At 43.7% G+C, this 16,684-nt stretch overlaps 1 long non-coding RNA gene across 1 annotated transcript; it reads left to right on the forward strand.

Moving 5' to 3' along the window:
- The first annotated feature begins 3,713 nt into the window (after nt 1-3,713).
- On the forward strand, nt 3,714-4,629 carry LOC121191138. Its single transcript, XR_005895067.1, has 3 exons — nt 3,714-3,766; nt 3,926-4,036; nt 4,578-4,629. It is a non-coding gene; the product is annotated as an uncharacterized LOC121191138 (long non-coding RNA).
- Nucleotides 4,630-16,684: the final 12,055 nt, after the last annotated feature.

A 16,684-nucleotide genomic window follows, 5' to 3' on the forward strand; every position in this document is an offset into this window, starting at 1 on the left:
AAGACGTGCTCACTTGGGACTGATGAGGGTGGTGCACATAGAAACTTTCTTGCTTGTTTTTCAAGTCTGTCCATCTGCAATAAGGGTTTGAAAAAAAGAGAGAGAAAGTGGGGCCACATGCTGACATATGCTCAACTCATCATGCTTCATTTATTACAGCATGTGTGAAGCCTGTAGTTGATTTTATTATGTAAATGTTATATTGTAACAACATGTGATAGCAGGGACCCTGTCATTCAAAACTAGGCTGCTACATTTCTAATGATTAATGTTACTATAGCTGAAAAAATAGTACAATAGCAATAGGAGAGACTATTGATCCCTGAACACCATGCAGTTCATGTAGGCTTTATGATGCAGCTACATTATGTCTTAAGTCTTGAACAGCAACATCCTGCTCCTCTCTACAAGAAACTATCAAAGAAACTATCACAGAAACTATCACAGAAACTATCAAAGAAACTATCAAAGAAACTATCAAAGACACTATCACAGAAACTATCACAGAAACTATCACAGACAGCTTCAGGACCCACTTCATCTAACAATATGTCATGTTCTGCTGCTTGGGATCAATCAGCACAGAAAGAGGTAAAGTAAAATAACTTGGTAGTTAAACAGCCATTATTGTCCTACAGTTATCTCTCAGACAGACGGTGCTTTGCTGTCAGTTTCTGCAGTGGCACACACACACACACACACACACACACACTATTCTCCAGCCATCCCCTCAACGTGCTTCCCTGCAATAAAACTAACGAAATTTTACTCTCTCTCTCATTCATACACACACACACACACAGACACATACTTCTGCTATCACGGACTATTTCCATATCGATATTATCATCAACCTTGTTTCCAGTGATTAACAGACACGTCTGGACTGACTGCGAGCGAGCAGAGCTGCTGCTCTGTTTATATAACGTTATTGTGCCTCGCAATAACGTTACTAGTTGTGAGTTGCAGAAAACTGGGACGTTTATTACAATTTCGGGAGAGTCTGCTGCCTTAACTTCCCTTCTAAACCTGCGCTCCGGAGCCTCTCGGTAAAACGTTTTCTCCGCCGTGTGTGTGAGAGCACTGTGCATTCAGTGTTCACTATTGATTGGCTGTTACCCGTGCCAATCAGCTCTGCTTGTACCCAATCAGATGGTGCTGTGTGTGGGACAATGCTGGAGACAGAGTAGTGAGTGCAGAGGTGCAACTGCACCAGAGCCAAAATAACCCAGTTTTAAATTGATCTTTCATCGGCCGTTGGATTAAAAAAAGGCAGATGCCGATATGCGTCAAAGTGCCGAATATGGGCGCCGATAATCGGTCTAATCCATCTGCCTAAGAACGTTCATATGAAGGAACACATACACAAAAAAAGGGAAAAACACGACAGAGCTAGGTCAAACAAAAACTAACAGAAAAAAGCAAAGAAAACACAGAAATAGTGAATGAAGAGGTGGTGCCTAACAAAGCCAAAGCGCCTCAGACAAGCGCTTTGCCCACTGCCGCCAGCTCAGGGACCTTTCAGACCAGTCAGTGACTCTTTCTCAAAAAAACACCCAGGGACTTTCCGTAGAGAGTTACCAGTACTGGTACTAGTGATGTGTCGGTCTCGAATGAAACGGCTCTTAGTTTGTGGCGCAGATGATTTTCTCTGTCTGAAGGTAAATGTCAGCACTTTTAATGTTTTACTCGTCAACACTTACTGTTGTTACCTGAATTATCTGATGGTCGAGTTTTTTTGGATGTTGTACTTTTTTTAAAAATATATATTGCGTTATGGTGTTTAGTTGTGTAGACTCTGAGTTGTCACTGTAAACTCAGGATGAGGCAGGAAGAGGACCGTCATTCAGACATGGCGGCGCGAAGATACGCAGCAGTTTGTGTCTCTTCATTTATTCATTATCCGCAATGTTGTGTGGATATTCACAGTAGAAGCGGTGGAGTCAGAGTAGAAGCAGAGTGAGCTGATGGTCAGTAGCTGAACACGGAGCCTTTGTTAGTCTGTGGCTCCACTTACTGCTGACTGAAGGCAGCTTTTCCTGCCTGAATCAGCCTGTGGAGGAGGCGGACCTGGGCCGCTGCTCTCCCGCAGCCTGAGCCGCTAAATGCGGTCTGAGCTCGGCCGGACAGCGGCTGGAGAACAGCTCTGACTTTCTCTGTCATTAGATGAACTCTACGGGACTGAGCTCAGAGGGACTGGCAGGGTTTTTCAGGCTCTATGTCAGGGGTATTCAACTAAAATTTTAAGAGGTCCAGTGAGAGAAAATTTCTTCAAGCGAAGGTCCGGAACACCATAATATATATATATAGCCTCATACTGACTTAAATTAAAGTACAATTCAAAAATAATAACAAAAAGTATAAGTAAATCTGGGCTGGAATGGTGTCAGGGCCATCGTCTCTCGCTGTCTCCCGCTCACTCGTCTCGCTGTCTTCTCTATCTGTCTCCGCCTCACTTGTCTATAAATGTCATCTCCTTGTATCGCTAACTTCCCTCTCCACCTGTCACTCACCTCTCATCTCTGTATTCAGAGTCGCGCTTTCACTCTCGAATTTGATTGGCTGAGCAGCGTCATGTGGAATGGCTTAACTCGCATGCAATTGGTCTGTAAGGTCCGCTAAATAGATACTGTAAAGACAAGAAAAGCTGTGCTGGTTAAAATATTAGCGTCCCGTTGTGATGTAGAATAATCGATAATTTATTGATCGTAGGTCTGGGTCCGCATAAGACGGCGTCTGGGTCCGGACCCGGACCGCGGTCCGCCTGTTAGTGACCTCTGCTCTATGTGATTTTCAGAGAGACAGTTAACACTCCATCCACAGAGTCAGAGGCCTCCTGGTCCTATCAGGACAAACTCTACCTGATGAATTAGATGATAAAGACCCAAATCCATAAATACTCTCACAATAAAACATCTCAGCAGCTCTGATAGGTGATTATATCTCTGTGGCTGGTCACAGTACAAACAGAAAAACTGTCTGTCAGGACATATTTGCTGTTTTTATTGATGTCTATCTGTGTCTCTGCTGTTTGGTTTGGTTTGTTGTTGCTGCTTCATATAGTTCAGACTTTACTATTAGAAAAGGCAGGAAAGTGCCAGGGGCCCCAACTAAAAGGGCCCCTGGAATAATATTGAGGAGAAATGAACTGAGTCTCAGTTGTTTTGTGTGGAATAATCACCTGCAGCTTGTTTCATCAAGTCATTTTCTTCTGAAACACTGCAGACAAAGATTGTCAGATAAAATCAGTGGATCTCAGTCCATCTGTGTGTCAGTGAATGGAAATGGTCGTCTCTGAATCATGTGTGAAAGATATGAAAGAGGAAAGAAGCCAATCAGTGGAGGAGCAGCTGATATTTCTACAGGACAAATGATGGAGACGATGATTTCAGTTGATGTGCAGATGAATGATTTGTGTTTTCTCTCCAGATGAAGGTAGAAAGTGTGTGTGAGCTGATGTGGATGTGAATTCAGCATCATGAATCAGTGTGAGGACAGAGAGGAGGGAGCCCCTCACCCTAAAAAACTCTGTGTGGGGACCATGAGATCCAGACCAAAAGCTCAGAGGTGAGATGAGGATCTCTAACTGTCCATGACTCTTCTCCATGTCAGAGCTCAGCACTCACATCACTGCACCATCATTATTCACACTCAAAGCTCTGTGTGTGTTGTGTTGAAGGCCAGAGCAGCAGCACACACCAGACTCTGCTGGACCTGGACCTGAACATGGACCTGAGCCCAGCTGTGTGTCCATGAAGAGTGACAGGTCAAAATTTGACCCCATTAATTTCAAAGGACAGCCTCCCTCTGCTGCAAAGAATTGAGCTGCAACTGACTACATATTTTCTTCTTTACTATGAGAACACTGTATGAATGTCGTCCCTGTCCCCATGTCCCTGATGGTCTTAATCTCTGTGTCAACCAGGATCCATCAGAGACCAAACTTCCCTGAGCCCAGCAGTGTGTCCATGAAGAGTAACATGTCAATGGGTTACCTCATTAATTTCAAAGGACAGCCTCCCTCTGCTGCAAAGAAGTGAGCTGCAGCTGAGTTTAAAATGTATCAGACAGGTGTCCTGTATAACTGGTCTTCTATGAAAGATGAAGTGATTATGTTTTGTCTCCAGGCTTCATGAATGACACAGTATATGAACATGATCAGGTTGAAACACAGGCTTTAGTGGCAAAGTTGATGTTTCTCTTTTCAAGAAAAGCACTTCTTATGTTCTTATATGTGTCATTCAGATCAGAAGTAAAACTCCCTGTAACTCAGCACCTATCCAGTTCCAGTGTTTGTGTTAGTGTCCTGTAGCAGAGGTGAGACTTCTGTCAAACCCAGTGTGAGTCCTCAAAACTCATCATTTAAAAGGTGGACTTGTTGTGATGACTCTAGGTCATGAGGTACAGAATTGATTGCTTGTTTCCTCTCATTGAGAATGTCACAGCACAGTAGTGTTTGCTTTAATCAGGACAGTCACCACAGAACATAAAAGCAGCTGTTGTTTGTGTACAAAGCATAAAATGCTCACAGATGCTGCAAACATAATGTGAGCTAATTCTTCATGATTCCTCCACAGAGTGGACCAGGAGAGCTCAGAGGTTCCCAGTGCTCAGTCTGCCCAGCAGCATCAAACACACCTGGACTCCATATTTATGGTCTGTGCATGGACAACAACTACTTTGACATCTGTTGTGTTGATAATAATCTCCATGCTGCACTTTTTAGAGCAGTGGATTGTCAGTGTGTCCAACATGGATCTGATGTTTGGCTCCATGGTTTTACTTTGATTGTGTCATTCATATAGTTTTCTGTTCCAGCTGCTGGAGGAGAACATTGTGACTTTTGTGAAGAAGGAGCTGAAGAAGATCCAGAAGGTTGTGAGTCCAGATTACCCACAATGCTCAGAGAGTCAGAGGGAGGATGAGGAGGTGTTGGACGGTGAGGATGAAGAGCAGAGGAGGAGCAGCAGAGAGGCTTTTGTGAAGATCACAGTGAACTTCCTGAGGAGAATGAAGCAGGAGGAGCTGGCTGACTGTCTGCACAGCAGTAAGAGGATTTCTCTAAAGATTCAACATGATGGACAAATGGGACATTTACTAATGTCTCAAGACATGGAGGGAAATATGTTCATGTGTGTTCTTTAGGGGGATGAACATGTCATGTTTTCTTTATGAATCAGTCATTGATGTTGCTTCTTGTTTGTTCATTCAGGACATGTTGCTCCAGTTTGCCAACGTAAACTTAAATCTGCTCTGAAGAAGAAGTTCCAGTGTGTGTTTGAGGGGATCTCTAAAGCAGGAAACCCAACCCTTCTGAATCAGATCTACACAGAGCTCTACATCACAGAGGGAGGGACTGGAGAGGTCAATGATGAACATGAGGTCAGACAGATTGAAACAGCATCCAGGAAACCAGCCAGACCAGAAACAAGCATCAGACAAGAAGACATCTTTAAAGCCTCACCTGGAAGAGATGGACCAATCAGAACAGTGATGACAAAGGGAGTGGCTGGCATTGGGAAAACAGTCTTAACACAGAAGTTGACTCTGGACTGGGCTGAAGACAAAACCAACCAGGACATACACTTCACATTTCCATTCACGTTCAGAGAGCTGAATGTGCTGAAAGAGAAAAAGTTCAGCTTGGTGGAACTTGTTCATCACTTCTTTACTGAAACCAAAGAAGCAGGACTCTGCAGGTTTGAAGAGGTCCAGGTTCTGTTCATCTTTGACGGTCTGGATGAGTGTCGACTTCCTCTGGACTTCCACAACACTGAGATCCTGACTGATGTTACAGAGTCCACCTCAGTGGATGTGCTGCTGACAAACCTCATCAGGGGGAAACTGCTTCCCTCTGCTCGCCTCTGGATAACCACACGACCTGCAGCAGCCAATCAGATCCCTCCTGAGTGTGTTGACATGGTGACAGAGGTCAGAGGGTTCACTGACCCACAGAAGAAGGAGTACTTCAGGAAGAGGTTCAGAGAGGATGAGCAGGCCAGAAGGATCATCTCCCACATCAAGACTTCACGAAGCCTCCACATCATGTGCCACATCCCAGTCTTCTGCTGGATCACTGCTACAGTTCTGGAGGATGTGTTGGAAACCAGAGAGGGAGGAGAGCTGCCCAAGACCCTGACTGAGATGTACATCCACTTCCTGGTGGTTCAGTCCAAACTGAAGAATGTTAAGTATGATGGAGGAGCTGAGACAGATCCACACTGGAGTCCAGAGACCCGGAAGATGATTGAGTCTCTGGGAAAACTGGCTTTTGAGCAGCTGCAGAAAGGAAACCTGATCTTCTATGAATCAGACCTGACAGAGTGTGGCATCGATATCAGAGCAGCCTCAGTGTACTCAGGAGTGTTCACACAGGTCTTTAAAGAGGAGAGAGGACTGTACCAGGACAAGGTGTTCTGCTTCGTCCATCTGAGCCTTCAGGAGTTTCTGGCTGCTCTTCATGTCCATCTGACCTTCATCAACTCTGGAGTCAATCTGCTGTCAGAAGAACAATCAACCTCCAACTGGTCTAAACTGTTCAGATACAAACCTGATCTAACACAGCTCTACCAGAGGGCTGTGGACAAGGCCTTACAGAGTCCAAATGGACACCTGGACTTGTCCCTCCGCTTCCTCCTGGGTCTTTCACTGCAGACCAATCAGACTCTCCTACGAGGTCTGCTGACACAGACAGGAAGTGGCTCACAGACCAATCAGCAAACAGTCCAGTACATCAAGAAGAAGATTGAAGAGACTCCCTCTGCAGAGCAAAGCATCAACCTGTTCCACTGTCTGAATGAACTGAATGATCATTCTCTAGTGGAGCAGATCCAACAGTCCCTGAGTTCAGGACGTCTCTCCACAGATAAACTGTCTCCTGCTCAATGGTCAGCTCTGGTCTTCATCTTACTGTCATCAGAAAAAGATCTGGACGTGTTTGACCTGAAGAAATACTCTGCTTCAGAGGAGGCTCTTCTGAAGCTGCTGCCAGTTGTCAAAGCCTCTAACAAAGCTCTGTAAGTGTATAGATAGTTGGATTTATTCATCATTATATAAAGACTCTGCTATTTTATTCAGCAGGAGGGAAAAAATTCCTCTCTTCTTTAATTCCTTATCATCATCTCTGAGCTCTGAGCTTCAGCACATTGAATCTGAATTAAAATAATGGATCCTACATTAAAGAGCCAAGTGTCAGCTTTAATTTGAGCAGGTTGACATCAGTATAGAAAGAACTGTGTGGGAGATTCAGCCCTTTTAGTGTTTCAAAAGTAACTGGACAAATACACATGAAGTGAAACAAACTCATCAGATTTAATATTTAGTGTAAAATATTTTGCAGTCATTGACTGTAGTATCCATTATTATATTTTAAAGTGAATGTGTTGAGAGCCTGAAGAACAAAAGACTTTTTGTCTGTCCAAATTACTTATAACTTACTGCCTTAACTGTACATGTCTGTTTATTAATGATTGTGTCATATGCCTTCTCTTAACCCTGGTGTTTTAGCAAACTGTAGACCTTTATCCAATCTCCCCTTTACTTCTAAAATTCTTGAGAAGGCAATTCAGTTGTGTGACCATCTTCATAGGAACTGTTTGTTTCAAGTTTTTCAGTCAGGATTTAATTCAATTCAGTTCAATTCAATTTTATTTATATAGCTCCTTCCACATTCAAAACTGTCTTGAAGCGTTTTACAGAGACCCAGAGTCTGAGTCTCAGCTAGGAATGGAGGAGAGGAGGAGAAGGACATGCAGCATATAAACATGATACAAACAGGGTTGGCAATGTTAGAATTCCAGTGTCACCGAGTGGAGGGACCGTGACACTTTTTCTCTGTGGGGAGCAGGCACATCAAAGCAACAACACTCAGGGGTAAGTAAGTTAAGAACAATAGGTAAAACAAAGAGTACTCCGGCCACTTGAATTAAAAAGTCCCGCAGGTTGTCCACCTGACCAGATGGAATGTAGAGAGTCCCAGCAGCAGAGGCAGCAGGCCTCTGCGTGGCCGTTGGATGGTAGTTAACCGCAGGAGGGGTGGAACGCGTCCCCACCCCTACTTTCACCCGAGGCTTCCCCCTTTCGCACCGTGCGTCTGTGGCGTGGTGGGGGCCTGGATGCCCACTCGGCAGCGGCGCACACAACTCGACCGGGGCGCTCCTCTCGCGCTGTTCACCGGACAGCGCGAGAGGATGGCGTGGCGACAGTCTGCCCAGCACTCGTACACAGTGTCCTCAGCCGCTTCTCCTCCCGATCAACTCAGCTGCTTCTTCCGCCCGCTGCTCCCCTTTCCCGCTGTCCGCGTCTCTACAAAAGGAGAACAAACTCGCCTTTCGCGCCACACACACACCTGTCTCTTATCCTGTTATCCAATTACTTTCGGTCGATGCGCACACACCCTCTCAAACATACATACACACTTAGAGACACGCACACACTCACCCTGTGACACCAGCATTTAGATTACAGTTAGTGGATACTGTGTGCTCAGCAGATTACAGTTATGATAGGAAACGGAGCACAGAAGCAAAAAGCTGTCATGATTGGTAATTATTTACATTATAGTCTGCATTGAATATTAATCCAACATGTATTTGTAGCAGAATGGAACATTAAACATAGTAATGTGTTAGAAATGGATCATTGTAGACAATAAACAGCAGCAGGTGGGTGGAGCCAGGACCACAGACAGAGAACATGCAGCTCCGTGGGGCAGAGATACCTGCAGAAAGGTACAGAGACAGAGAGACCAGAGAGAAACAAGCACAGGACTACGGGACAGAGAGTGTTCGGGAAGCAGACACCCTCTGTAATTTTAAAATTAGGCTTAAAATCTTTTTTTTTTTTTTTTTTTTTTGACAAAGCTTATAATTAGTTGCAGTTAAAGTCTTAGTATCTCTGGCTCCGGAGCTGCATGTTCTTTGTCTGTGGTCTTAGCTCCACCAACCTTCTGCTGTTTATTGTCTACAATTATCCATTTCTGAACTTCATATTCATTGAACATGAAGTTTTTTCTTGCCACTGTCGCCTTAGTGCTTGCTCTGGGGTCAGGCTCTGGGTCTCTGAAAAAAACGCTTTGAGACAATTTTGATTGTGGACGGAGCTATATAAATAAAATTGAATTGAAAAATTTACTGTCATTTCTCGAGCAGAATAAAGAAACTCCTCATTGGTTAGCAGGTGGATAAAGAGCTGATATTTCTGCTTCACTCAACAAATCTGTTTGATGTTTGGCCCAGTTTTCAAATGCAGGTCTGTTAGTTTGCTGTGAGCTGCAGAGCAAACTGAGAGATTTGTTCCTTTGATTGTCCTTTCAACACAAATGTTATTTGACTTTTTCTTCATTGTTTCCTCTTCAGACTGAGCAGCTGTAACCTCTCAGAGAGAAGCTGTGAAGTTCTGTCCTCAGTTCTCAGCTCCCAGTCCTCTAGTCTGAGACACCTGGACCTGAGTAACAATGACCTGCAGGATTCAGGAATGAAGCTTCTGTCTGCTGGACTGGAGAGCCCACACTGTATCCTGGAGACTCTCAGGTGAGTCCATGTTACAGTTTGTTTGAAATGACTGCAGATATGTCTTGAGTCCAACTATGCTGACTTTAAAGAGGCCCATATCTAATGATTTTCATAGTTTATACAATCTTTGAGCTCTTCTTTGTATTTTGCTGTTATTCAGCTTCACATATATGAACTCTGGCTGAGATACACAAACTCAGTTATGCTTTGTTATAAAATGGTTTAGATGATCATCAGTAAAAACAATGACAATGAAAACAATGAAAACATGATGGACAAATGGGACATTGAAAAAAGCTGTCATAATTGGTAATTATTTACATTAGAGTTGGCATAGAATATTAATCCAAAATGTATCTGTAGCAGAGTGGAACATTAAACATGTGTTAGAAATGGATCATTGTAGACAATAAACAGCAGCAGGTGGGTGGAGCCAGGACCACAGACAGAGAACATGCAGCTAATAAAGATGGAATAACTTCCTTATATTTGGTAACAGTATTATTAGACAAATATCTACAGTAGTTAATTTTTTTCCCCGATGCTGTGCAGTTCATTATTGTAAATTCAAATGTTACTAAAGAATGATGGGATATAAGAGGGTTCTGAGGGAATACAGTCAAATATTCAGCTTCTATGCCATAGGTCAGTACAAGATCAAGGGTGTGATTAAAACAGTGAGTTGGTTTGTTAACATTTTGCAAGAAGCCAATCGAGTCTAATACTGAATAGAATGCAGTCTTAAGGCTGTCATTGTTGGTATCGACATGAATATTAAAGTCGCCCACTATAATTGCTTTATCTGTACGAAGCACTAAATCAGATAAAAATTCAGTGAATTCAGGATAGAATTAAGAATAGGACTGGTTTTTCTGTCTTCCAGTTTGGATGTGAGAGGCTGAGGATAAGGCTTTCAAATGTGCTATAACTCGGCTTAGGTCTGGGATTAATTAATAAACTTGAGTGGTAGATTGCTGCCACTCCTCGTCCTCGGCCTGTGCCTCGAGGAATGTGATAATTAATATGACTAGCAGGGGTTGACTCATTTAGACTGACATATTTTTCCTCCTGCAGCCATGGCTCTTTACATGCTGCCTTTCATTCACCCATTCACACACACTGATGACAGCCAGCTACCATACAAGATGGATCCTATATTAAAGAACTGAGTCTCTCGCTTTAATTTGAGCAGGTTGGCATCTGTATAGAAAGAACTGTGTGGGAGATTCAGCCCTTTTAGTGGTTCAGAAGTAACTGGACAAATACACATGAAGTGAAAAAACTCATCAGATTGTCCTTTCAACACAAATATTATTTGACTTTTTCTTCATTGTTTTCTCTTCAGACTGAGCAGCTGTAACCTCTCAGAGAGAAGCTGTGAAGCTCTGTCCTCAGTTCTCAGCTCCCAGTCCTCTAGTCTGAGACACCTGGACCTGAGTAACAATGACCTGCAGGATTCAGGAGTGAAGCTTCTGTCTGCTGGACTGAAGAGTCCACACTGTACCCTGGAGACTCTCAGGTCAGGATCATCAACCCTCATATCTGATTTACATCAGTGGATAAACAGCCAACTTGTGTAGGATTGTTCAAAGTAAATTTTCAACAGTTCAAAAGAATTTTCTAGACTCAGACAATTATTCATCATTTTCTCTTGTTTTTGCTTCAGTTGTTTTTTTTTTTATCCTACAGATGATGTTTAAGGAATTTGCCTTAAATACATTGAACCTGGACCGAAACTAAAAACAAAAATATGAACAGAAAAGAACAAGAAAACAGAGCAGCAGGTGTTGACAGAGGGTTCCTGTGTGATGTTGTGTGTGTCTGCAGGCTGTCAGGATGTCTGATCACAGAGGAAGGCTGTGCTTCTCTGGCCTCAGCTCTGAGCTCCAACCCCTCCCATCTGAGAGAGCTGGACCTGAGATACAATCATCCAGGAGACTCAGGAGAGAAGCTGCTGTCTGCTGGACTGAAGGATCCACACTGGAGACTGGACACCCTCAGGTATGGAGAGGCCTGCTGCAGCCACAGACAGTGTGTGATAGAGGAGGAAGAGCTGGAAACATTTAGTGTGTCACAGCTGATGACAGATCTCTACACAAGTGCTTTGAATTCAACAACAACACAAAGAGGGGTTTTCTCTAATTCTGACTTCAGTATCTCATCATGACTCACTGTGTCATATTTAAGAGAAAATATGTGACAGCTGTTTTCTGTGACCTGAGCAGGACTTTCTCAGACTGGATTTCATGCTGCATCAGCACAAAGCCAGCGTGGAAACATTTGAGCTGCAGCTAGTTGAACTGCTCCTGAACCAACAGAGTCACTTTGAGCACTCAGAGTGCTTTCACCACAACAACCCCAAAGACTTTAGATACCTGTTCAGTGCTGACACACTAATAATAACATCCCAACAATAATAAGAGCATCTACACTGCTCAGAGACATTCATCTGCCAGTGTCTCAAACCAAGGAGGAAATGAAATCAGGTCTCTGATCATGTCTCTGTCTTCTAAAATATCCATGATCAATAATCAGCTGAACCTCTCTGAGATCCTGATCTTGTCATTCTGAGATCTTTTGTTGTGTCTGACACCAAAAGTGATATCAAATGGAGAAGACAAATGATGAAATCTTTCCTCCATGTCACCTCCCTGCTCCGTATAATTCCAAGATAAGGACTCCAGGTCCTTTGTCTCTTTGCTGAATGAACAGAATAATCAAAGCATCTGTATATGAGAGCCATGTAATGTCCATGTTTGCATGCTGAAAGAGAACGTGCTGGTCTGACCCCCCTCCTCCTTTCAGGGTGGAGCCTGGTGGAGTCCGATGGTTGAGACCAGGTCTGAGGAAGTGTAAGTGTGGTTTTAATTTGATTCCTGAAAACAAAGCAGCTCACATTCAACCATCTTCAAAGTGTCAATCAATGATCAGGTGATAGATCAATAACTGCAGCTGTGTTGTGTCTTCTTCTCTCCATCAGATTTCTGTGAACTCACCATCGACACAAACACAGTAAACAGAAAGATCAAACTGTCTGACAACAACAGGAAAGTGACACATGTGAAGGAGGATCAGTCATATCCTGATCATGCAGACAGATTTGACCAGTGTTCTCAGCTGCTGTGTAGTAATGGTCTGACTGGTCGCTGTTACTGGGAGGTCGAGTGGAGAGAATGGGTTGATATATCAGTGGGTTACAGAGGAATCAGAAGGAAAGGAAACAGAGAAAACTGTTTGTTTGGATGGAACGATCAGTCCTGGAGTCTGATCTGTGATGGTTGTTGCTCTGTTAGGCACAATAACAGAGAGACACCTGTCTCCTCCTCCTCTTCATCATCTTCCTCTGTCTCTGACAGAGTAGCAGTGTATGTGGACTGTCCTGCTGGCTCTCTGTCCTTCTACAGAGTCTCCTCTGACTCACTGATCCACCTCTACACCTTCAACACCACATTCACTGAACCTCTGTATCCTGGGTTTGGAGTCTGGTGGTCTGGTTCCTCAGTGTCTCTGTGTAGAGAGTAGCAGAGAGAGTCTCCTCCTGTTAGAGAAACTCTCTCACTGTTGAACAGATAGTTCAGTCTGTACATGTCTGTCTCTTTCACTCACACTCACCTTTTCAGATTCATGTATTAAAGCAGTTTATTTTTTAACTATTCTAAATGATTCCTTGTAAACTTTTTCCTCTTCCAGTCCTTTAAAGATGGAAGCTACGATTATTACAGGAGAAAAATGTTGCTGACTTTTACTTTTTAAGATTCTAATCATGATCTTGTCCTTTCACATTAAAAGCATCATTGTGAACATCAGTGTTTTGTCTTTCTCTGAATCTTGGGACAACTGAGCTGATTCAGTTCAAACTAAAATGCTGCCACAGTTTATCTGAACGATCTCACTTTGAGAGAGCCTGTCACCAAGTGGGGGCATTGGAGCATTGTGTGTCCCCATTACACCCCTACACCTCCCAAAATGACTTTTCAAGTAAAAGAAGAAAATGAGATACATTAACAGTCTGTGTGTTCACTGCAGAATCCTGGAGAATGTGCGCTCTTTGAGCAACAAGGTGGACGAGCTGCAGGCCATAGTTAACTACATGCACGAATATAGAACTGCATCAGTGCTCGCATTCACAGAAACTTGGCTTGGCAATAATGACAGTGATGACACGATGCACATCGACGGCTTTGCCCCCGGATCCGACTCGACCGGGACACAGAACGCACTGGGAAGCTACATGGCGGAGGTGTGTGTTTCTATGTAAACACAGGCTGGTGCTCCACGGTAATCATCAGAGAGGAGCTGTGCAATGCAGACATTGAGCTTCTGTCCATCTCTCTTCGCCGCTTCTATCTTCCAAAGGAGTTCCCCCAGCTCTTCTTCATCCTGGTTTACATTCATCCCAGAGCAAATGCAACTGCAGCTGCTGAACACATAAAGGACACTGTAAACAGACTAGAACTCATGTCACCAGACTCTCCTAAATTCATACTGGGTGACTTCAATCACTGCACAGTTGACAAACCCCTGAAAGGATTTCAGCAGTACTGCAGATTTCTGCACGACCCGACTAAAGTAAACACTGGATAAATGTTATGGATCTATCCCCAATGCATATAAGTCTATTGCTCTTCCTCCTCTGGGCTCCGCAGACCACCACACCATCCTGTTGGCACCAGCCTACATCCCGGTCATAAGGAGAATAGAGAGGACTGTCAAAAACATCAAGCAATGGACTAATGACAGCATTGCCACTCTGCAGGGATGCTTTGAAACCACAGCCTGGGACAACATCCTGGCATCCACCAGTGACATCAGCGAGCAAGTAGATGCCGTGTCATCATACATTTCTTTCTGTGTGGACAACATCATTCCCTCCAAACAGGTCACCATCTTCTCCAACAACAAACCCTGGATAACCAAAGAACTCAAGGAAATCCTCAACAAAAAGAATCTTCTTCACTGGCACTGAATCTGAAAAAAAGGAGGTGAACAGAGAGGTGAAAGCTGCCATCAGAAAAGCCAAGACAGAGTATAATACTAAGGTGGAGCAAAGATTCACTGAAGGAAATCTACGCTCAGCTTGGCAGGGGATTAAGAACATGGCCGCTGTAAATAATACACACACCACTCACAGGACCATCCAGGTGGAAGGCAGCAGCCCAGCGTCCCTCCCCAACGACCTCAACTCCTTCTTTTCCAGATTTGAAACAGACAACACCTCCAAAACAGAAATCTTTATCTCCTCCCTCACTAATGCTGAAGTGGAATTATCCTTCAGCACAGTGGAGGTGGTAAGAGCTCTGAAGAGGACCAAAACAACCACAACCTGGTCCTGACAATATCAGTGGACATGTCTTACAGCACTGTGCAGAGCAGCTGGGAGGTGTGTTACAGCTGCTGTTCCAGATTTCTCCTCTGCATTCAACACCCTGCAGCCACACATCCTTGCAGAGAAACTACACCACCGTTTCCACCATTCATAAACTTCCTGACCAACAGATCACAGAGAGTGCTGGTCAATAACATCCTCTGAGACTTCATCTTCACCTCCACCGGTTCCCCTCAGGGCTCATTTTATACACCGATGACAGCAGGTCCACCCACCCAGTGTGTGATCTGGTTAAGTACGCTGATGACACAGTTCTCCTGTCCCTGCTCTCTGGCTGCTCTCACCACCTGGGCCCAGCACTCCAGCAGTTTGTGGACTGGTGCGACAACTCCTTTCACTTAGATCTTTGAACACAGTGTGTGAGCAGCAGACACTGAGGACAGCACATGCAGGACTCAGAGGAGAAGAACAACCTTCATTCGCTCTAGCTGTTCTGCTTCTCAACTCCCTACCACCCCCCCCCCCCCACCCCCCCCCACCCCCATGCTATTATTGTGTGGACTCTGTAAACTGTTCACGTGCCTTGAATTGCCCCCCAGGGGACAAATAAAGTTCTTTGATTTTATTTGATTTGAGGTAGACTACTACTCACTTTACAGTTCAAGTATAAAACAGTAAGAGAACTCATTCAATTCAGATTAGAAATCAAATTATACAACTCTCTGATACAACATAACATAGTGCATCACAACCATATGACATCTGAGCATCAAACCATTTGAAATATCTTAATCTCTCCCTTTCTAGAATCAGTTCACTCTGTGTAGTGTCACTCACTTGGAAAGCATGGAAGTGATCATGGAAACAAGTTTCATGCTCAATCAAAACAAAAAACACTTTGTGCAAAATGATTGATGTTATTTTGCTGAACAATGGTTCATGTTTTCATCAGTACCAGTGCACACAAAGAGTCCAACACGATACTCAGCTCCACAGCATTTCACCCACTGTGTGACACAGACGATGGCTTCACAATCAAGGTGAAGAGATGCTGTTATATCTTCAGAAAAATCCAGTGTTTCAACTGAACACATTTTAACTGGACCAGACTCAACTGTTTTTAAGGACAGGCATTCCCAGTGATAGCTGCTTGATAAATTCCTCTAAATTTTCAGTTGTAGAAAGAACTACAGTATTTGGTTCACCACTCCCCAAAAGCTTGGCTATAACTGAAGCACACACGTCTTTGTTGTGAGTAGAACCTGAAGGAGCTGCTTCAGTATTTTGGAAATGAGATGAAGTATTTCATCAGTTACAGACTGAGAATTGTTTACTGTCTCTGTGTCGTTGTTGAAAGGGATCTGGTTAGACACACTTGTGTTATCAATGGAGCTGTGTATCTTAATGAGATGTCTCCTGAATCCACAATAACTAGAGAGACTTTTACCTGGATACATGGCATGAATTCATTTGAGGTTCCTGAACAAAAGCAACACTGAACCAAAGGATGAATTACAGAGGAAACATCTCAACATTTTGGCTAAATAAGCTACTTATGGTTTGTTTAACAGCTTTGCTCTGAGCTCTTTTACTCTGTCTGCAAAAATGTGTACAGGCTGGAGAGAGCGTCATCATACTTCACACCGAAAACAAAATGTGACTTGAACAGCTCATCAAAAGCACCAAAGGATGTACATGACTGACATGACAGAAGCTTTTTGTCCAAGACAATATAAAAGGTGAAAACCTGGGTCTTTGAAGTTCCTGTGGCAAGAAGATATGGCTGATGGGTTCCTTCAGTGGTCAGGAGATGATCCTCAAGGCTTTGGAATGACTGAAACAAGAG

This window comes from Toxotes jaculatrix, chromosome 12, assembly GCF_017976425.1.
Source record: "Toxotes jaculatrix isolate fToxJac2 chromosome 12, fToxJac2.pri, whole genome shotgun sequence".
Lineage (NCBI taxonomy): Eukaryota > Metazoa > Chordata > Actinopteri > Toxotidae > Toxotes > Toxotes jaculatrix.